Source organism: Armigeres subalbatus, chromosome 2 (assembly GCF_024139115.2).
Source record: "Armigeres subalbatus isolate Guangzhou_Male chromosome 2, GZ_Asu_2, whole genome shotgun sequence".
NCBI classification, from domain to species: domain Eukaryota; kingdom Metazoa; phylum Arthropoda; class Insecta; order Diptera; family Culicidae; genus Armigeres; species Armigeres subalbatus.
In genome coordinates, this window is record NC_085140.1 from 236,359,005 (window position 1) to 236,381,744 (window position 22,740).

The following is a 22,740-nucleotide window of genomic DNA, read 5'->3' on the forward strand; positions in this document are numbered from 1 at the left end:
CTGTCACATAAGTAGCTCGTTAACCCAGACGAACCTGTGCTCTTCGAACCTAACCCTAAAATTCCAACAAATTTCGCATGAACTCGTGGAAAGTGCAGAGTCAGTGTGACCACAGACAAACAGACGTAACAGCATGAACATTTTTCTGAGAAATCTATCGCTCAGCTCCTCTACCACCATCTTGCGAGCTTCTTACACAAAACAATGTTTCGTATGACATAGGCTCCTAAACCCCTTGTTCGGGGTAGATTGGCGTGAGATTGGAACTTGTGAGGACTAGAGCTGTGCAGGTCGCTCCTTCCCAGATGTCAACTAACCATTTCGCAGCCCCTGTCTGTCCGTGTTTTTTTTTTCTTCCTAAACAATGGAGGGGGAATCTGCTCAACAGACATCCTGGGTTGACCAGGAAGTGCTGGGTTAGGGGCCACCTCCAATGAGGGAGGCAGGACTGCATCCCCGACCAGCTAAACCGTTTCCATTGCCGCCAAGCCCATCGTCCCTTCGGTACAACCAGAAAGTAATGCTTCAAAGGGGGGCCAGTGCATAACGCACCCTCGAGCAAGGATGTTATCGATCATTTAGTAATCTGCCTTCGATCATTTAGTAGTTTGCCAATAACTCATTCCAGAGGCTAAATTTCAAAATGTGTTGTATGGTGGACTTCTAGTGCAAAGGTTTATCTACAAGTCTGCCCAACAGTTCGTTGTTTGAATTTCGCTAGTAACGGAGATATAACGCTAGTAGCAGTAACTTAGACTAAATGATTGGATATTTTGTTATCATTTAGTATAAGTATTGCAACTAGCACCGTAACTTCTTTAATAGTGGAATTCGAACATCGACCTGTTAAGGAGAGTTGTAGAAAAACCTCTGCACTAAAAGTCCACCATACAATACATTTTAAAATTAGGCCTCTGGAATGAGTTATTGACAAACTACTAAATGATCGAACGCAGATTATTAAATGATCGATAACATCCTTGCCCTCGAGGTTAGCTGCGTGTCCTTGCAGCATCGAACATCGTGACTCGTTTTTTAGAAAAACACCATGGTATCGTGCCAGCGCATTGCCGGCTTTCCAGGTGGCCTTACCACGCCCTATGTCCTCGGAAGGTGGGCAGGGTCGACTTCGCGCCTGCTTCCCTCTGCACGACTGGTATCAAGAATGATGATGCCGCGTGCACCCCAAATTGACCTTTCTGCGATAGGGCCTATTCGCCAGCACACAGAGAGACTTGCCGACGCTGTGCCTACGCCTGCCCCAGCCTTGACGAGGACCCCTTTCCGTCCTCGGGCTCGGAACCCGCCCGGTTGACCGACGCCGCGAAAGCGACGATACCATGTTGTTCTTCGCGCGGCCACTTGTTCGATAAAAGGATCGAGTTCGACCACAGAGCATGACCACCGGTATGACCCATGAAGCCGACTCCGATCCCTTGGACCACCTCTTATTTGCGCCTGAACTAGCCATCCTCGAGTCCACGCGCCACCTTCTGTGTAGCTCCGAGACGATTTGGACGATAGCCGATAAAACGGCGTTCCAGCCAACTTCATCTTTACACATCCTCCGAACTAGGTTGTCCGGGGTAGTGTCCAGACCACATGTGGCAAGCATGTGGTCACGCATTGTGCGAAAACTCGGGCACACGAACAACACGTGTTCCGCCGTTTCCTCTAAACCAACGCACACCGGACACTCGGGCGAGGCCGAGTGTCCGAACCGGTGTAGGTACTGTCTGAAGCAACCATGGCCTGTAAGGACCTGGGTCAGGTGGAAAGTGATTTCCCCATGGCGCCTCTTGACCCACGTACCTATCTCCGGTATCAACCTATGTGTCCATCTACCCCTAGTGGAACTGTCCCACGCACGCTGCCATTTGACTATTGAGGCCAACCTGACAGTCCTGCGGATGCCTCTCGTGCCGCGCATTTCAAAGCACTCTATGTCTTCATCGATAACGATGTCAATAGGCATCATACCGGTGATGACGCAGAGTGCATCGTGCGACACGGTACGGTACGCGCTCGCAACTCTTAGGCACATGAGCCTATACGTACTTTCTAACTTCGTTCTGTAGCAGTTAATACGCAGGGCCGTGCCGTGCTGGCCCCCATACCTCAGTATGGACAGAGCAACGCTAGCCAGAAGCTTGCGCTTGCTGGCATAAACCGCAGAGCTATTGGACATCATCCGGGACAATGCCACTATAGCTGTGGAGGCACGCTTGCAGGCGTAATTGACGTGGCTACCAAAGGTGAGCTTATCGTCGATTATTACCCCAAGAGTTTGATTGAGCGTTCAGAGGTGATCGTGCAGTTGCCTGCCCTTATCACCGCTTGCTGCTCCGACTTTCGGTTGTTAACAACAACCACCTCAGTCTTGTGGTGAGCCAGTTCTAACTTCCTGGAACTCATCCACTCCTCCACAATTGCGATCGAGTGGGCTGCAGTCAACTCCACCTCTTCGATCGATTCGCCGTAGACCTCCAGCGTAATATCGTCAGCGAAGCCGACGATTACCACGCCCACCGGGAACTTCAACTTCAAGACACCGTCGTACATGACGTTCCATAACACCGGACCCAGTATGGAACCTTGTGGAACCCCTGAGGTTATGTCAACGCACTTCCGCCCCGCCTCCGTGTCGTATACCAGTACTCGATTCTGGAAGTAGCTTCCGAGAATCTTGTACAGGTACTCGGGAATTCCAAGACGCAGGAGCGCATCTGCAATAGCTGCCCAACTGGCACTATTGAAAGCATTCCTCACGTCGAGAGTCACTACTGCACAATAGCGAACTCCCCTCCTCTTACGCTGGATAGCTATCTCCGCGGATTTGGTAACCGACAAGATAGCGTCTACGGTCGACTTACGCTTTCGGAAGCCAAACTGGTTACTCGATAGATCATCCGCACCTTCCGTGCGTATCAACAACCTGTTGAGGATGATCTTCTCAAGCACTTTCCCCGCCGTATCAAGCAGGCATATTAGTCTATATGCCGACGGATCCCCCGGTGGTTTTCCCGCCTTTGGCAATAGGACCAAGCTCTGCCTTTTCCATGCTTCAGGGAAGACTCCCTCGTCCAGGCATCTCTGCATGACAGATCTGAACATCTCGGGAGCCTCGGCAATGGCCGCTTTAATGGCCAGGTTCGGAATACCATCCGGTCCTGGCGCCTTACCTACACTAAGGAACTGTGCAATCCCCGCAAGTTCCGCCACAGTTACTCTTCCCTCGTCGGCCACCCTGGTTCCTGGCAGCTCCACGAAGGGAGGCCAGGGGCTTGGGTCGTGACGTGGGAAGAGCCCCGCGATGATCCTCTCCAGCATCTCTGGAGACCGCTCTGTAGGGGCCATCGCCCCACGTGTCTTGGCCATTACGACCCTATAGGCGTCACCCCATGGATTCGCGTTGGCACTTTGACACAGGCCCCCGAAGCAGGTTTTTTTGCTTGATCTAATCTCAGTCTTCAGAGCGGCTCTAGCAGCCACGAACGCCACCCGTCGTTCAACACGCTCCTCTTCTGTGCGTGCTCGCTGCATCCGCCTCCTTGCCCGTAGGCAGGCGCGGCGCAGGTTCGCAATTGCTTGAGTCCACCAGTAAGCCGGTGGTCTCCCATTCCTAGGGTGGACTTTCCTAGGCATGGTGGCATCACATGCACGCGAGAGTACTGTTACCAGCTGCTCGCCACTCAGACCGAGAGTATTGTGCTCGCGGCGGAGCGCTTCCTTAAACACCTCGTCGTCGAAGTATGATGTCTTCCACATACGAGGACTAGGCCTCGCCCCTTCTTCCGTCCGCTGAATGCTGGTCGTATAGTCGATACTGTAGCGAACCGCCAGGTGGTCGCTGTGAGTGTAGCCATCATCTACCCTCCAGTTCGAACTACTCGTTTGGCCAGGGCTCCAGAACGTAACGTCGATAATCGACTCGGCACCGTTCCAGCTGTAGGTATTTTTGGTACCGACATTAGCCAAGTCCACATCCAACATGGCCAGTGATTCCAGCAGGATCTGCCCCGTTGATTCGTGGATCGGCTTCCCCATTCCACGGCCCAAGCGTTGAAGTCCCCCGCTATCACCACCGGCCTACGCCCCATCAAGTTAGCCGTCAAACAATCTAGCATTCGACCGAACTGCTCGATCGACCATCGAGGAGGCGCATAGCAGCTGCAGAAGAAGACGCCGTTGATTTTGGCAATGACGAAGCCCTCGTGTGTCGAAGACACCAACTCTTGAACTGGGTATTTCCCCGTTGTCCATATCGCCGCCATTTGAGACCCATCGGTGACCCAATTACCGTTCCTGGCGGGTACCCGGTAAGGATCTGCTATGATGGCGATATCCGTCCCCCATTCAGCAACTGTCTGACACAGCAGTTGCTGGGCTGCATCCATCACAGTGGTTCAGGTTTAGCTGCGTTACCTGCACTGTGATTTTGCAACACGCTTGAACGCCGGGCACTTCGAACCCCCCATGGGGTGCTTGCTGTTTGCAGCTTTGCTGGAACAGATCAAGCAGTTGGGAGGGTTCGTGCAGCATTGTGCCTTATGTCCCTCCAATCCGCAGCGTCGACAGAGCTTGCTTCTGTCAGGGCCTTTGCAGTCCCATTGCTTGTGCCCCGGTTCCAGGCACTTGAAGCAAACTTCGGGTTGCTCGTATATGCCCACAGGGCATACCGACCACCCCACCTTGACGCTCCCTAACTTGACTACCTTGGAGGCGTCAGCTACAGGTAGCCGAACCAAACTACCTGTGTCCCTGCTGGACCTTTCCGTAGCCGAACGGCTGCGGTGGACGCCTCCACTTCACACTGTCGCCGCAGTGCCGTGACGAGCTCTTCGACTTCGGTGATCTCGTCCAGGTCTTTAACCCTTAGATTCACCTCCGTCGTGAGTGCCCTCACCTTGACCGTCTCGCCTAGGACTTCCTCCGCCAACTTCTTGTAGGCGGCGCCCTTTTGCGAGACGCCCCGCTTTAGCTCGAGGATCATCTCGCCCGTCCGGGTACGTCTTATTCGACGTACGTCGGCGCCGAGTTCACCGAGCTTGACATCACTCCTCATCGCCTTCAAGACGTCCGAGTACTTAGCCTCGTCCGTTTTGATGACTAGGGCATCGCCCCTGGAGCGATTGGCGCCTACCCTAGACTTTCTGCTACCCTCATTCGCCTGGGCCTTCTTTTCGGCCCTTGACGTCTTCGGTTTCCTCTTATTCTTGACCAGTCTGTCCGTGTGCATGTATGTGTGTATGTGTACAAAAGCTAAGAAAAACTTTAGACAACTTTTATATAGTAATCTTAAATCGCAACAAGTTTTTTTTTCGATAGTGGACAAAGCCTTGTTGATCACTATTGAATTTCATTACAATTATTAAGGAAACGGTTTATCGAACCCTTCAAGCCCCACATAAGGTTGGTGTCTCAAGTAAATGCAAGAAAGGCAGCATCCACTACTCGGTGAATTAAAATGGGTTTTTTCTTTTTTTGCAACAGGCTTCATTCTACGCAGAATCTTGTCCTATTGTTTAGTATTGAAAATTGGACAGATCGGACTATGGGTTTCAAAGTTATGGCCAAAATACATTTGTTTACAGAAAAAAATCTAACTTTTTTTAGGCACTTACCCTAAGCCGATTTGCTCGCAACAACTTGCATTCGATGCAGAATCCTGTCCCATTGTTTCCCGTCGAAAATTGGCCGGATTGGACTATGGGCTCAGAGGTTATGGCCAAAATACTTTTTTTTCATACCAAAAGTCACTCAAAAAAAACGAAATCCTGGTGCCCATCACCGCTATGTTTTTTTTTATTAGGTATCTTATGTTTCGTTAAAAATATGTCCAGTAATAAATTTGCCCCGTCCTCCCCTATCGAGTTTCCTTTAACATTGGCGTGTCCTTTACCGATTGTTCATATTTTTTCTCCTTAGATTGTTATTTTCATATTCAGCCACCCACTACGGGTCAAAACCTATATTTTAGGGAACAGACGAGGTTACAACCCTCTACCCAAAATTAGGTGTTCGCCGTACGTCAGGTATTGCAGAAATGCCGTGAATACAACGTGTCCACACATCATCTATTTATCGACTTCAAAGCCGCATATGATACAATCGATCGGGACCAGCAGCTATGGCAGCAAATGCACGAAAACGAATTTCCGGATAAACTGATACGGTTGATCGACGATGAATCAGGTGATTGCGTAGTTCGAGTTTCAGCGGCATTCTCGAGTCCCTTCAGACTCGAGAGGGTTACGGCAAGGTGATGGTCTTTCGTGTCTGTTATTCAACATCGCTTTGGAGGGAGTAATACGAAGGGCAGGGATTGACACGAGTGGTAAGATTTTCACGAAGTCCGTCCAGTTATTTAGTTTCGTCGACGACATTGATATCATGGCACGTAACTTTGAGAGGATAGAGGAAGTCTACATCAGACTGAAAAACGAAGCTAAACGGATTGGACTAGTCATCAACACGTCGAAGACGAAGTACATGATAGGAAGAGGCTCAAGAGAGGACAATGTAAACCACCCACCACGAGTTCCTATCGGTGGTGAAAATCGAGGTGGTTGAAGAATTCGTGTACTTGGGCTCACTGGTAACCACCGATAACGATACCATCAGAGAAATTCGGAAACGCATCATGGCAGGAAATCGTACGTACTTTGGACTCCGCAAAATGCTCCGATCGAATAGAGTTCGCCGCCGTACCAAACTTACTATCTACAAAACGCTTATTAGTTCTCTACGGGCACGAGACCTGGACGATACTCGTGGAGGACCAACGCGCACTGGGAGTTTTAGAAATGAAAGTGCTGCGTACCATCTATGGTGGGGTGCAGATGGCGGACGGTACGTGGAGGAGGCGAATGAACCACGAGTTGCATCAGCTGTTGGGAGAACCATCCATCGTTCACACTGCGAAAATCGGAAGACTGCGGTGGGCCGGGCACGTAGCCAGAATTTTGAACAGTAATCCGGTGAAAATGGTTCTCGAAAACGATCCGACAGGAACAAGAAGGCGAGGTGCACATGTCTTTAAAATAGAAACATTTAAATTTAGCTTTCATACGTGGATCTATAAAATTAGCTCATAATCTGTAAGCCAGAGTTTTTGAAATAACAGAAATTCTGCAGGTTCAGGTTTATTCTGCGTCTCGTGCGAATCGACACGAGTCGAGTCGTATCCGTCACCCGATTCCTGTAGTCGAATGACGTGACAATTGTCCAATCCGAAAATTGCCTAGACCGGCACCGGGAATCGAACCCAGCCACCCAAAGCATGGTCTTGCTTTATTACTAAAAATGTTTAAATTTCACATTGCTGTCGATTATTCGATTTATATAAAGTGTGTTTCGCATAAGAAACATGGCTGAAAAATATTGTTTCTTGCCATACTCTACGCTGTTCAAAAATGGCACTGACCCATCTTGCCCCCCCTTATCCTGAACAGGATAAGGTGGGGCAAGATGGGTCACCAGGTTAAGATGGGTAAATAATCATTGGGGTTGTCTTAGCCAGTTGATTTACATCAAATAAATAAATAAATTAGGGGGCGTAAGATTAGTGAAACAGAACGAACTGTGGCATATAATGCTAGATCATGGCTTTCCGGCAAAGCTTTTTAGGCTGATTTGTGCGACGCTGCATGGTCCAAATTCAGGATCAGACTATCTAAATAAATGAACGGTATAATAGGATCTTTCTATCTATCGTTGCTTTTACATGGGAAAGATCCATTAATTACGTAACGTAAAAATTGGCCATTTTCAACTCCCCCTCCCATTACACTTTTTATATAAAGCATCTGAAAATTTGGTATGGATCGTCACACCTCAGGTAAACCCCCTCCCAACGTATTTAATGGATGTTCCCGTATTCCCGTATAGGATTATTGCCCTAGATCCAATTTCGCTGCGATGTGTAGTTGATGAAAACGAATGATTTATCCATACAATCATTACAATGTTCAATAAACGTTGAAAAACCTATCTGAGAAGTGATACACAGGTCTGAGTCGGTATATATATATAAAAAAAGAAATGATTTTCAATTAGTTTTATTATCTTCATAAACTATCATCTACAAAATGTTTTGCTGCTGTGTGGTGCGCATCGTAATCGTAGTTTGTAGGAAAATATTTTCGAAAGCTTTTTCATAAAACGAAAAATTTATATTACTTTTCACCACAGAAAGTTGAAGGTCTTTAGATATCGGTTACAGTTTGATTCGGAAAAATAAAATGTTATTTGATCTTACGCCTACGATGTTTGTTACATTTCTGACCTTTTGTTTGGTCAGACTGGATTATTTCTCTTCAATCTGATACAACACTAAGTCCACAGAAAAAAAACGCAAATTTAGCAGAATGATAAGCTGACTTGAATCACAATCATCACATCTTTTTGTATGGATTTCTACTCTCATAGTTGCTGTATTTCAAGTCGGCTAAAACGTTATCGTTATCAATATCATTGCATGTCGGCTAAAATAGTGTCTGAGCTTAAAAAACTAAAATTATTGAAGGTTCTGACTTGTTTTTATAAGGATAAAAATGTTTGGATTGTAAGAAGAGTAACTTTACTTCAGAATTGTTGAAATATTACAAACATCTCAACAGATAAACCATTACAACCTATTCAGACTTTGAGCTTCATCACTTAATAAAGTGTATCTTGATATAAAGTCATCTAGATTATTATTCAGTGAATATTGGATGTGTACTTTGATATAATGATACTCTTTATCAAATTATAATGAGCTAATAGTCTGAATAGGCTATTACGGTCGGATTCGTCAAACTGCTCAATAAAAAGGAAAGAATGCTTTTCACAAAATGATGAGATCTTACTCTTTAGCGGGAACTTCAATCACTCGTGGTTTGTCAATGATTCGAGCCGTGCGGTTGCCCTTCTCAACAATGCCAATAATCCATGCTTGGCAACCCTCCTGCTTTTCGATGTCCTTACAGTAAGCGGCGGCCTGTTCACGTGGCAAACAAATCAACAAACCTCCGGAGGTTTCTGCCGAGTGGCCCTGCAACAACTGGAACATGTTTCCGCAGGCCTTGGCAACAGCGGCCATCTTGGCGATAACGGGAAGGTTGTGAATTACGAAGGAAACGTCGTTCTTTTGATGTGATGCCAATGTTTGTGCGTGGCCTAGGAGTCCGAATCCAGTGATGTCTGTGGCCCCGTGAGCGTTGTACTTGTGCATCAATCGGGCAGCGATACGGTTCAACCGCGACATGGAATCCATCGCCCGGTGATAAGCTTTGCGAACGTCCTCCTCGGAAACGACAAGCTTGATGCGGTTCCAACGTTCCGATTGATCCAACCATTGGTGCGCGTTGACGGCAACTTGAGTTCCGAGGGCCTTCGTCAGGACCAACACATCACCCACGACGGCGTTGTCCGGAACGATGAATTCATTCTGCTGGCAGATTGTGGTCGCCACTCCACCGATTGTACTCCAGGGTTGACCACACTCTGCCCTCCGGTGACAGACGTCCCGGCCTCTAGAGCGGAATCCTGAAATAGGAATGGAAGAGAAAGAATGGAATAATGAAGCTGGTATTATAATATGGTTGTTGTTAAGTCTGTTCAAGAAATCACGTGTTTTTTAGAAAACATTCTTGCACTTTTGTAGGCACGCAATTATTCTGCGGTGTTAACATCTGCTTATCACATAGCTGGAGTTTCATTACAATTTTTCCAAGTAATGGAGAACATCTATTTTATAATGTTTTGAACAAATTGGGAAAATTGTATGTTTTTTTTTAGATATTCAAATTCCTTCGAAAAACAAAATATAGGAAAGTGAGGTAAGATCACCATAAAAAAGCTATTCCGAAGCTCTTCTGGATGTGTGACGAATTTGTAAAATAATGAAACAGGTCCGATCCAGAGCCATCGTCTTGTCGTTTAGAGATACAACTTTGCTGACACGGAACTCAGGAAGGAGATTTGAATTGGAAAACAAGGCGATGTAAGTTTATCACAAGGAATCGCGCATTCAACTCTTATTTATCTGGGATCTGCAGGGCGTCACCGCAAACAACCACAGAAACGACTTCGTACAGATAAGTAATTGGTTTGATGGGAAATAAATTAGGAAAAGGAATTGACATCAGCGCGATTTTTTTTTAAATACTTCGTCTTTTTCAAGGGAAAAATATTTATCATATTTTTTGGAAGAATGATGTTTTTAAAGATCATTTGTATGTTTTATTTGTACAATCGTAACCGATAAATTAGCATTGGCATTAGCATTTAGCAGTTCGCACAAATTCGTAGGTGGTACAAGCCAAGACTATTGTACGAGAGTAGCATCACTTTCATCCGTTACCACAGATATTGATTTGGGACTAATCACTAATTCTTAGATGGAAGCAATGTACCCTCCAATAGTCGAGATCTGTCCTGGTCACGTCCTTGCGAATGCTGAGGAAGGGAAAGGATGGACACCTACTTAAGAAAGATGCAGAGAACTCTCAAGACCTGTCATATGTGCCACGAGAGGTTTTTGGGATTGTGTGGAAGGTTAGGGGCAGTAGGGGCAATATGAAGATACGGGGGAATATAAGCCACCCTAATTTTGAGCTTATTGACAAGTTTTATCATGTGATAGACGAGCTCGGTGGTCTAATGGCTACCGCTTCTGCCTTATAAGCAGGAGGTCATGGGTTCAATTCCAGGCTCGTCCCTTTTCCTACTTTGTATTTCTATCTTAGTTCTTTCTGTGTTTCACGTTCTACCAAAACAATTCCTACTGTTATGAACCTTCCACACTAACAAATCCAAAACCTCCCGTGGCACCTATGAGAGGTCGTAGAGTTCTCTGCATCTTTCTTAAGTAGGTGTCCAACTAACCGTCCTTCCCTTCCTCAGCATTCGCAAGGACGTGGCCAGGACAGATCTCGACTATTGGAGAGTGCATTGCTTCCATCTAAGAGATACTGATTAGTCCCAAATCAATATCTGTGGTAACGGATGAAAGTGATGCTACTCTCATACAATAGTCTTGGCTTGTACCACCTACGAATTTGTGCGAACTGCTTAATGCTAATGCTAATGCTAATTGACAAGTTTTATCATGTGAAAGTTATATGATCTTCAAAAGAATGATCCACATCCCAACTAACATTTAATGTCAATGTAAATGTTATTTCAACTCGTCTATACGGCTTCAAGCTGAATATGTGTGCTATACATATGATCAAGAACTTCTATTCAATGCTTTTACAAGCAAATCTGGCGAATCTATTCAGCTGTTTTTGACGTGCCTGCACAACTACTTTACAGCATGTTACACAATTTTTTCTCAATCTTTATTAAACCATTTAGTAATATAATTCGCTTCAATGGCACTTATTCAGATTTTTTAAATCTGTTAAATAAGTTTTATACAGCCACCGAATTCAATTTGATTAAATATTATTTGAGAGGAGAGTAAATTTCGGAGTTTATTTAATGTTTTTTTTTTGTGAAAACTCAAATATCAATTTTGTTGCTACCTAGATTTGAACTCCTGATCTCTTGATTCAATGGCCGCTGCTCTGTCATCACCGTCACTTTGACATATGTAAATAACAAAGAAAATTATGGATGTGCTTCTTTGCATACCCTATAGGTTGTTTTACTAACGCAATTTCCAGATTAATGCTGTATAAACGTTAGAAAGAGGCCTACACGCTGCCTTCAGCACATAAGCTTAAAAATTATGCTTTCAGCATTATTTCAACCATTATTCAAACATCTGTCAGCATGTTCTGTGGGCTAACTTTTATGCATCATCAATCGCTGAAATTGTTTTTAGGCAACATTTTCTCGATCTGTATAGATGCTACTCTGCTGCTAATCGTTTAACAGTAGCCGTCGACAGCAATATCGCTTCTAAATGGCTTGTTTTCTTACACTATCTGCTAGCATTAATGACAGCGCTTTGTCAGTTGCTATAAGAGCAGGTGAATACCTTTGTAGCTGCATTACAGAAATCAATAGCTCATACACAGCTCCGGCAACAAAAATCAAATGTAAACATTGCGGTTTTGACATTCCATACTGATAAGCTATTAAAATAAGCAGTACATATAAGGTTTATTTAAACGTTGTGTAATCTTCAAAGATACAGAAGTTGCCTAAAAGCTTTGTTAGTTCATTTATAGCGCCATTACGCTATATTGTTAGTGCTATAACAACAGCGAAATCGTTTTCATTGTGAATGCTACTCACTGTAATATGGGAAGTTGCTAACAAGCAACTTAAATACATACATGAGCTCTTAGACGATCCCCACCAGTGCGTAAATAAAGCCAAAATAGTAAAATAGGTCGTTGGTAAACGGGTTTGGGAAATGTAAACGCAACCTTCGGTGAATAGCGAGTTGGCAAATTTGGCGACCCGCTCCAACCAGCCCCCTGAAACGGCTGTCATCTGCATACAATATGATTGAAGCCGAAAACTTGGTGCTAAACTTGGTGCTAGCTGTCAAGGTGTGGCTTTAAGCACGGAACACAGTGACGCATGCGACAAAATCGCTCGAGGAATGATTTAATTCAAATAAAAAATAGATAAAAAGTATTTTTTAAATTTTGGGCTCGATTTTAGGCTGTTTTTAAAAGAAAAAGCGCAACATCTAAAATATGTTTCATAAATTTATTACAATTATCTCTATAGCTGATTCGTTCATTTCAGATACACATGTTTAGCTATAGCGCAAAAGTTCAGCTCTGTATTTGTCACAATAACAAATACCAAATTATTAATAATAACAAATTTATCAAGTCTGCCTGATACCCATGTCGATATCTAAACAGTTTGATATATGTCTGAGGAATTTCACAAATATTTGCCATTGTGCTAAAGAGTGGACATTTAATTTCTAATGCATCGTTCTGTTAAAACAATTTTTTTCAAGTAGAAAAAAATAAGACTGCAAACCAATTAACTGATTGATCAGCAGTGATTTATTTTTCCTCCAAACAATAGAACACTATTTTCGTTGGAAACTGAAGCAAAATAAAACAAAAACGCGTGCATCTCCAGTAGTGTTCTGTTCATGCTTGAATTTTGTTTGAATAAATAAAATAATTATTTATTTTGCTGCTCAGAAATGCGGCGTAATTGCAAAGTACATTGATCCGAATTCCATAGTTAAAATAACGCGTTCAATCGCCAAAACATACAAAATTTTAATCTCGTGATTCAATTTGCAGAAAATAGAACAAAGCTGTGCAACAGGCAGTCAGCTAAAACGGTTCAGTTTAATGCAAAATTTTATCCACAATGCGACATCCAGTTCCAGTTGGATCAAATCAAATGTAAAGAAAAAAGGTTCCAATAGTGTTTCATAAAACACCTGTCGATAACACGTACAATGACTAAGTAGATTAAAATTTATCTTAGTTTTGACGCCCACATTATAGTGAGCTAAAGTTTGTAACCAAAGAGTTAATGCGTCTAGATTCAATAGATGAATTGAGTTCGTCACTAAAAAGTGGGTGTGTTGTCTCATCCCTATTAACATTTTGGTTTTATACTGGTTTTATAATACTCTTGTAGAGTAAACTGTGGTCTTCAAGAACGTTATAAAATTTAAAATGTTACTTTGAAAATCTCATAGTGGCAGTTCAACAATTAACGAATAACCCTGCTTGCAGACCAAGATTACTTTTGATAGATTTACGTTTTAATGGTTTTGGTGCACCAGCCTTTTTTAAGACTGGGTATTTTTTTAATCTTCGAACTGGCACTTTCAAGTTTAGGGTAAATGTTCCATTTTGGACCCCTAGAGGAAGTGCTACCCAATATCCGCTTATATCTTTCAAATGAGACGTGTGATACAAGCCGAAATCACATAATTTCATATATGAATATGAATATTATTTATGGAAAGGAAGTTTGAAATGGGCATCGGATGTTTATAAATCGCTGAGATTTTCAACTATCTGAAATAAAAATATTCTTCGTTTTGGACAGTGCAACATATTTTGGACCCCCAAATGTACACATTTTGGACACCTTCTTTTAGTCTGTTCAAAAATGAATTTTCAATTTGCACAGGTCATTTGAGCTAAAGCAAAGTCTTATCTTTCGATTTACATGCATCAATGAGAAGATTGCAGTAATTTAAATTTGCAATGTCAACATGAACTGATTGTGTTCGTTCTGAGATATTAAATGATGTATGCTTTGAGGCGTAACGCATTGTGCTTGCCTTCTTGAAAAAATCATAAGGGTTGTGTACAAGACACGACCGCCCGACGTAAACTACGTAAAACAGTTTGGTGAAATGAAGAATCTAGTGGCAGTGCAAGAATGCATGTTTGCAGCAGCTCTCTACAATACGCGCTCGTTATTCTGCTACGAACGGCAACGTAATTCTGCTACGACGTCGTACTTTGAACAAATTCGTCTCGCCTCAATCTTCGTATGTTTAAAATGGTGTCCATGAGAAGAATCGATTAATTCCCAATAATGCATATTTCGAATCACTAACGACCACACGACCCACGCCGTAGGCTGGAATAACAAAACCAAATAAGAATCTTGAAAGAATTAAACTTGACTGCCACTGAAGCCATCCATGCGAAAACATATTTGTAGCATCTCCCTCCGACGCGCCCTCGTGATTCTGCTACGGACGCCAGGCAACTTTATGGCGTCTCCAAGCGGTTAATTTGCACTTTGAAAAAAGTTCGCCTCGCCTCAATCTTCCTTAGTTTAGAATGGAAGCCCTGAGAAGAACCGATTTTTCCAATATCCCATATGTAATAAATAAAATTTGCTCAGCAACTCCGCCGATGCAGCAACAACAACTACTGGACTGCGCAACAGCCATCTGATGTTTCGGCTCTACGCACGCCGTTAATTGCCAGATCCAAAAATGCTGCTTGTAACACGGATGTAAAGATGTACTGCTGTTGCCACGACCGCCACCCCTATCGAACTAAAAATTTTCATCCGCACCACCACAGCCGTTGTCGCTAGGACCGCTTCTGGACGCCTTGGTCCGCTTTTCATGAAATCCAGAATGAAAATGACGCGCGCACGCGAAACACGGGGCTTTTTATACACAGGAAAAACGAAGCAGTGAATCAAAAGGCCCGTACCTTACTGCAATCTGATGTCCGTGTTGGGGATTTATGAACGGAATTGAATTTTTCACCCGATTTGGAAAGAAATAACATTTTCAATAGTTTAACGTTGATAATCAATAGTATCAATAGAATTGGCAAATTGCTGGAGAGTTTCCGAATCTATTGATAAGCAAATCTCGAAAATCCATCGAAAGATAAAGACGCTATTAGCGTTTGAAATCTATCCTAATTTCGTGACGGTCTCGAATTTGGAAATTTCGGTTTTACACCCTGTATCTGAGTCTTCCCCTTAGACGTAGTTTACGCCAAAATTGATTTCATTAACATTTCATTCAAATTTCAAAACACATTTGCAGCAATCTTATTTGCATAAAGACCATGCGGGATTCAGCAGCGGCATTGAGTTTAGTTAAGATATCAAGAAAATGTTAACAGGAGGGTCCAAAATATGTAGGGCTCCAAATCAAGTTGGTTACCCTAATTTTCGGTAAATGAGATAAACCTTGATGTTTATTTTCAATCGGATTCTGATAAACTTATTTCTCGAAGGACCTTAGCCGGCCTTGTAAACATACTGTGAAACAATATAAAATTTCCGGTTCAGGCATCCCTAAATTGTCAAAATCGGATGATAATTGACAGAATTACAATGTATTTATTTAATTCCTCTCAAAATTTGCTTAACCCAGTTAATGTGGTCATGTACAGCATCTTACGAGCGCTAATGGTCGCTTATTTTAAGCTCTGTTAGTGGAATGTCTAGAAGTAATTTGATCAAAAACGGAAAGCAGTACGGGGTTGGACTTTTCTCATACTGTGTATCAAGTGTGATATCACAAAATAAAATTTGAAATAAAAAAATGCGTTTATTATACACTAGAAGGAATGTCTAGCCACGTACTGCTAACCGTTTTTAATAAAATTGCTACTAAAATTTTTGAGATAAGTTTTAAAAAAAACTTTCCGTATGTTTTCCCCGTAAAAATCAAATAATCCTTCGACTTCTTCTTCTTCGTGCAACCTTTATTCGCCAATAATGATAAATTCATTAGGATGATAATGATCGCTGCGATGACAAACGATACAAGATAAACGTGAAATAGATTGCACCTTACCAGAACATGTTAAATTGTGGCGGTTATCGAAATTGTTTTGTTTTTTTTTTTTCGGTGATAATTTCGGTTGATTTTGATGATAATTATATTGTGGCAGCTATTACCACATGTAAAATGCTGGATAAATGACGAAAACAGAGCAATATAACTTAGGTTATTAAAATTTTAAATTTTCAGATCGAAAATCATTTTGCGATACATAATTACCCGCGCGAAATGTACGGTACAATATGAACGGAGCTTTAAACATCAAGAACAGCACTAGCGCCACAACAACAAACGGTGGCTTCAAGAACTAGTGCTTGTTTCACGGGGTTGGCTCCAACCCGCATTAAAAAATATCTAAAAGCGAACTGGAATCTACCTGAATCAGACGCAAACCACCTTAGTCAAGATTCCTTTTCATCTTGGACACGAGCCAAGTCCATTTCATGTATATATGTATATGTGTTCAACGGTACATTTTTATACTGCCTAGCAAACGTAACGGTTCAGCGAGTTCAACCGTCAAAACCTTGTCGCCATCGCCATCTTTTTTCACCGAAAGTTTCTCTGGCCAGTCGGTCGTGGTGAGCAAAAATCAATTTTTTCCGAGCCATCGTTCATAAAAGCCTATAAAAGTTATATACTTGGATCATGGTCGGATTGTAGAAAATCCGACTGGAGGCGTCCACCCTGATACATCGAGGTATACATCATGGTCAGCGGACATCCGGATACATTAAGGTCAGCAACACCAGGCTGCTTTGGAGGCCAGTATGGAGAAAATTTACACGATGCACTTTCACGGCCATTTTGATGAAATTATTGCATGTGCTGGCATCGCTCGGTACGAAGCAGAGCAATTTGTTTTTAGCCGAAGCATTGCAAGCGAAGGGTTAAATAATTATTTAACACTCTGCTGCTAAGTTGTTGGAAATGACACAGCTGAATACAATTTACCTAGCAGACAACTGGACAACGGCTAACTAGACAACGGTGGATGGATCGCCGGGTGTCTATCGGGACCCATCCATCAATTTTCCTGGAAAAGGAACGCTCCGCATCTAAGTTGAGGGACCTAGGTTGCATTAGGTGGATGAATTGCCGGGTGTCCATCCGGTTCGTCGACCTGATGTATCCAACCATCAACGAGGAAGCAACAGTTTCCCTTGAGGAGGAATGAGATCCTGCTGAAAATTCATTTTACAACTGAAACGACGGTAAAAGTTGCTCAAAACATCTGGCACGCAGTGAAATAAACGACAAGTGACAAAGGAGTCTCACTATGGGAAAATCCGATACAGGTAAGCAGCAGAAGACAGTCGAGATTCTTTCTAGAAGCTAGTCAACCAGATTCCTGAAGAACTAGCTCTAGAATGCTGCCCACAGAATGCTGATAAGGGTTATTTCTGAAATCCAGTCGAGATTCCATTGTGGAATTCAGAATGATTTTTTTTTTTCCTGGAATACAGTACTTCCCGCCTGGAATCCAGAAACAATTTCGGCCAGATTCCAGAAGGAATTCCAACTGGACCCGAGAAAGATACTGAACTGGATTCCAGGTCTAAATTCTACTATAAACCAGTCGAACTTCCTTTTAAAATCCAGTTGAAATGTCTTTCGGAAGCTAAAAGCAATCCCAATAAAATTCTGGATGCACCTAGACTGGATCCCAGAAATAATCTCGAATGGAAGTCTCCAGAAGGAATCACAACTGGATTCCAAGAAGGGTTCTGGTTCTTTCTGACATCCAGTCATGACTCTTTTTGGAGTACAGTCCAGTCAAACCCATTTTTCTTCCCGGAAGAATCCATACTGAATTTCTCTTCCTATCTTCCAAACAGGATTGGATTTATAATAGACCGCTTTCCCCCCTTCGCAGCAAGACCGCCGAGAACGAGACCTCCAGGGCTATCGATCGGTCATGGAATAATGCAGGGATCTGCTGCCACTTGTCGAATTCATCGCCAATTCCCCGATGCGGACAAACAATTACCGAAATGAATTTTATTATTTATAAAATAAAGTCAAGCAAAAGTATTAAATTAAAAAATAGAAGTATTCAAATTCGAAAAATGACGTAAACATGTAAAAGAATACTAAGAAGAAGAATCGAGGTACCCATTTCTCAACCATATCTAGTAAAAATCTAGTAGAGCTGTAGTACCCATATCTAGGAGATATCTCTGCGTCATCTAAGAGAACCGATATGTCAAATCCTTTCCGGTTCAAACGGTTCACTCGTCTAAAATTTGAGGTAGACACCGGTTGAAACGGTTGTTGCATTTGAGGCGGATTTGAGGTCTGACAGGTTCTAGACATCGTAGAAAAAAATCTAGGAGACTCATTTTTTTGTCTCAGAGATATCACGGGAGACTTCTAGAAGATCTTTCCGAGCGGGAACCGTTGCCAAACCATCACACGGAAATATAGAGTAACGCATAAATAAAAAATGTGCCGTCTTCTGAAAAAATGTTCGGTTATTCATCATCAAAACCATTGTGATGGAGGTCAGTTTAGTTTGGATTTCAACTGATTGGCGGCGCTAGTGCATATGAAATAACCTGATAGGTTTGATATCTCGAAATCTGGAATTTTTAGAATATTGCCGCCTTCTACAAAGTTGTTCGGGTGGTCAAAACCATTATGACCAACGCAGGTTTAGATTAAGATATAACCGCTTGGTGGCGCTAGTGTATAAGAAATAACCTACTAGGTTAGATATTTCGAAAACTGACATTTTTAGAATATTGCCTTATTCCACAAAGTTGTTCGGGTGGTGAAAACCGTGATGATGCGAGCAAGTTTAGTTTTAAACACAATCGCTTAGCGACGCTAGTGTATAAGAAATAAACTGATAGGTTAAATATCTCAAAATCTGGAATTTTCAGAATATTGCCGTATTTTACAAAGCTACTTGATATAAGACGAGTTCGTACAATTCCATTTAATTCCACCAATTGGTTGTACCTTTGACAGATACTTATTTCGACTTGTCTCGTACTTGACTCGATTCGACTCAACTCGAGCGCCAGCGAGTATTGCGGTTTCAAACTAAACTTCTGGTTTGGACTACCCTTTTAAATCTTACATAATAACCAACCTAACAGATAATTCGGATAACTTTGTAGAAGATGGTCACTTTCTAACTCTAACGGATTTAGAAATATTTAACCTCACAGGTTATTTCTCATACACTAGCGCCGCTATGCGTATGAATTCCAAACTAAACTAGTCTCCATCATAAATGTTATGGCTACCCGAACAACTTTGTAGAAGACAAAATCTTTCTAAGTCTTATAGATCTCGAGATATCCACCTCACTAAATTATTGCATATAAGCTAGTGCCACCTAGCAGATGTGTGTCTAGCTAATCTAATAATCACAAAATGCATTACGCACATATTTATATTACAAAAGTTGGAGCGCGTTCTGAAAGATTTGAAAATAAATAATAACTTTTTCCTGATTTTATTTATTTCCGTGTTTGCCTCAATAGCAACCGGATATTCACCACCGGTGCGACGCATGATTGCACTTCAACAACCTTGATATAAGGGAACATCCACAAATTACGTAACGCTTAAAGGGGGGAGGGGGGGTTGGCCAAAGTGTGACAATCCATACAAAAATTTTCAATGATTCATACAAAAAGTGTGACATAGGGGGGAGGGGGGGTTGAAAATGGCCAATTTTTGCGTTACGTAATTAATGGATCTTCCCTAAACAACCGGTGCGAGAACAAGTGCATAAATAAAATATGAACGCATTTCGTTCCTATACTAGACACTCATTTGGATACACATCGGTGGGGATCGTCTTAACCGATAAGCTTTGTTGCTAATTCAGACAGAGCTTTTGTATGACTATATGAAAGCTGCATAAACGATAAAAGATGAAATATATTCGGCACAAACTGACTAGCTGATAGATATTTGGTTAATAGTCGAGTTGAAGTTTAAGGGATTATTTGCGGAGGCTTTTCTTTTATTCAGCATTGGCTGCTTTTATTCAAATATTATACAGCCAAAAGCTAGAAGTTGAAGCTCAGCGTAAAACCCGCATTAAAATTCAATTCGAACATGAAAATACACTTGAAAATGTAAATTTCCTCTGCATAGGCAAAATTATTATAAGATTTGAAGTTTATAAATAAGGTTCTTACACAAAACTGTTTAAAATACAGGTCAAAAATGCATCACAATCAAAAGATCTATTATAATTGAATATTGTGCGCACATGTTTGTACTGACACAAATCTGAATTTACCACAAAACTTCTTTTCCAAAACTATGTCTCTATGGGGCAATATGGGCATACCTACAAAGGACGTATGTGATTTTGTAAACAATTCAAACGTTGATTCGTCCAATCTGATAGCACTTCTACGCAAATCATTACCACAAAGAGGAAGAGAAGTCTTCAGCTACCTGTTGGTGGTATTGGTTTGCGTGGGAGTTCTTTCAGATTATACAAATCGACGTTTGAATCTTTGAATAAGTAACCGAGAATTTTCGATTAAAAGTCGTTTTTACGCTATTTTATTTCGAAAGTACGCTGTTTTTTAAAAAGGTCGAAAAACACGCGAAAATTGGTTTTCAATGAAGTCGTTTTTACGCGTTTTTGATTTACGCGGCACGTATCCCCCGCGTAAAAACCGACTCCAGTGTAATTTTTTCAAAGCAGTTTACCAAAAAGGTTTAACGTTAACTTCGTAAATTTTTGAAGTCATTTTTGTAATTTTATTGTCATTCAAATCATTTTGTCAGTTTTTATGTTCTTTTGTCATTATGATCGCTCAAAATCTACCGAAGCAGTTTCTTCGACTCACATGGAACATGTTGCCCAATCATCGTAGAAACGGAATCGGAAGTTTATTTTAAATCAAATATAAGAAAGTGTTCTATCCCCGGTTCACAAAAATGACTAGTTTATAACTTTTGCAGCAGTTCTTACAAAGTATCATGCCGTCCATTAAGACGTTGAACTGGCTCAAAAGACATCATCTTTACAATTTTGATTTGTAGGATGTCACTCTTGTCTTTGGTATGGTATGCGCTCGTTGAATTACTTTGATTGCCTAAGTGATTGGTTCTTCAAGGTTTTTGTTCTGCGTCAATATTATCAAATTCAACGTAAGTTATGTGTGGTAAAAAGTATAAACTGTTCGTGCATTTAGTCTATTTTATTTATTTACAGTCTTTAACTATGTTATTCATGTTATTAATCTTACAGACTAAAAAGCTTAAACATGTATTCAGTATTAAGTAGCATAGCATAATAATTGACTATCTGACTATCGAAAAATCAGCATAATCCTATAACTTATTAGCAGATGACAACAACTGTTTACATTATGCAAGTATTTTTGGATAGTGCATTGTTTGATGGATTTAGCGAATATGTAAACGGCCTATTACCCAATTTCAGATCAACAGACTTTTGTTGATACCGGCTTTTCGAAGCCAACACTAAAAGAAAACAATCCAAACCTACCTTAAATCCTCGCATAATTAGCGGAATGACCACGTCTCGTTCCTTCTCGGTCATTTTGGTGCTTACGGCCAGCAGCATCAGCATGTTGTCGCACTCGGTCACTCCCATGGCGTACAGATCGCTGAGAACGTTGGCACAGGCGATTTTACCCATCATGTAGGGATCGTCCACAATCGGGTAAAAGAAGTCCGTCGTTTGGACCATGCAAAGGCCACCGTGCCGCAGCGGAATCACCGAACAGTCCAGTCCGATTCCAATCCGCGGCGACGACATGGACAGGTAAGCCGCCTCCGGATCCTGTGTGTAATCCTGCTGCAGCGAGGACACCAACTTTTCAAGCACATCCTTCGGTACTTTACAGCCGCGGCCTTTCAGATCGGCGAAGCGTGTTAATCGGAACGAAGCTTCCAAGTCATGGGCGGTCGGGTCGAAGGCACGCCGCAGTCCCAAACCCGGATTGCCTCCGATCTCCATTTGGGTTGTACCGAGCGAATCGTGATGATAATCACCCATTTCAGCGCAGAACAGTTAATTAATTTAATAATTTCACTGAATCACTCTGATCACGCACACCGCACCGAAATCGGCTTCACTTTTCTCGTCTTTTTCCGCTTTGGGCGCACTGACGGGGCACACTCAAAATTTACTTCAACCAAGATGGCCGACTTTGATGAGGACTTTTTTCTTTTATGCCTGCGTTTGAATGGAGCGCAAAGCCGAACGAACGAAGAGAACGTAGCGTCTGTTATGTCCAAGCTCTGGCGCGTGTCTGTCAGTGAAGGAAAATCGAAAGTTTGGCTACCCTGCGCTAGCGGTGGCCGCGCTGGCGGAGCAAATCTAGAAATTTCTCCCGCGGCGAAAACGATGCAGCGGAAAGGCTCGTTCACACGCGTCGATTGTCAAAATGCGCAAAGGGCGGAGCCCGTTCTTGGAGAGTTTGCAGTGCGACCAGATCATATAATATTTTTTCTGGGTGTAGACAAATTATTGACCTTTCCCGTAAAAAAAATTTAATCGCTCAATCGATTCTTTGGCTTATTTAAGG

The 22,740-nt window shown here is 42.4% G+C and overlaps 1 pseudogene; it reads right to left on the reverse strand.

The window, feature by feature from the left end:
* Positions 1-8,044: 8,044 nt before the first annotated feature.
* Positions 8,045-22,475, reverse strand: LOC134211934 (inactive selenide, water dikinase-like protein; annotated as a pseudogene).
* Positions 22,476-22,740: the final 265 nt, after the last annotated feature.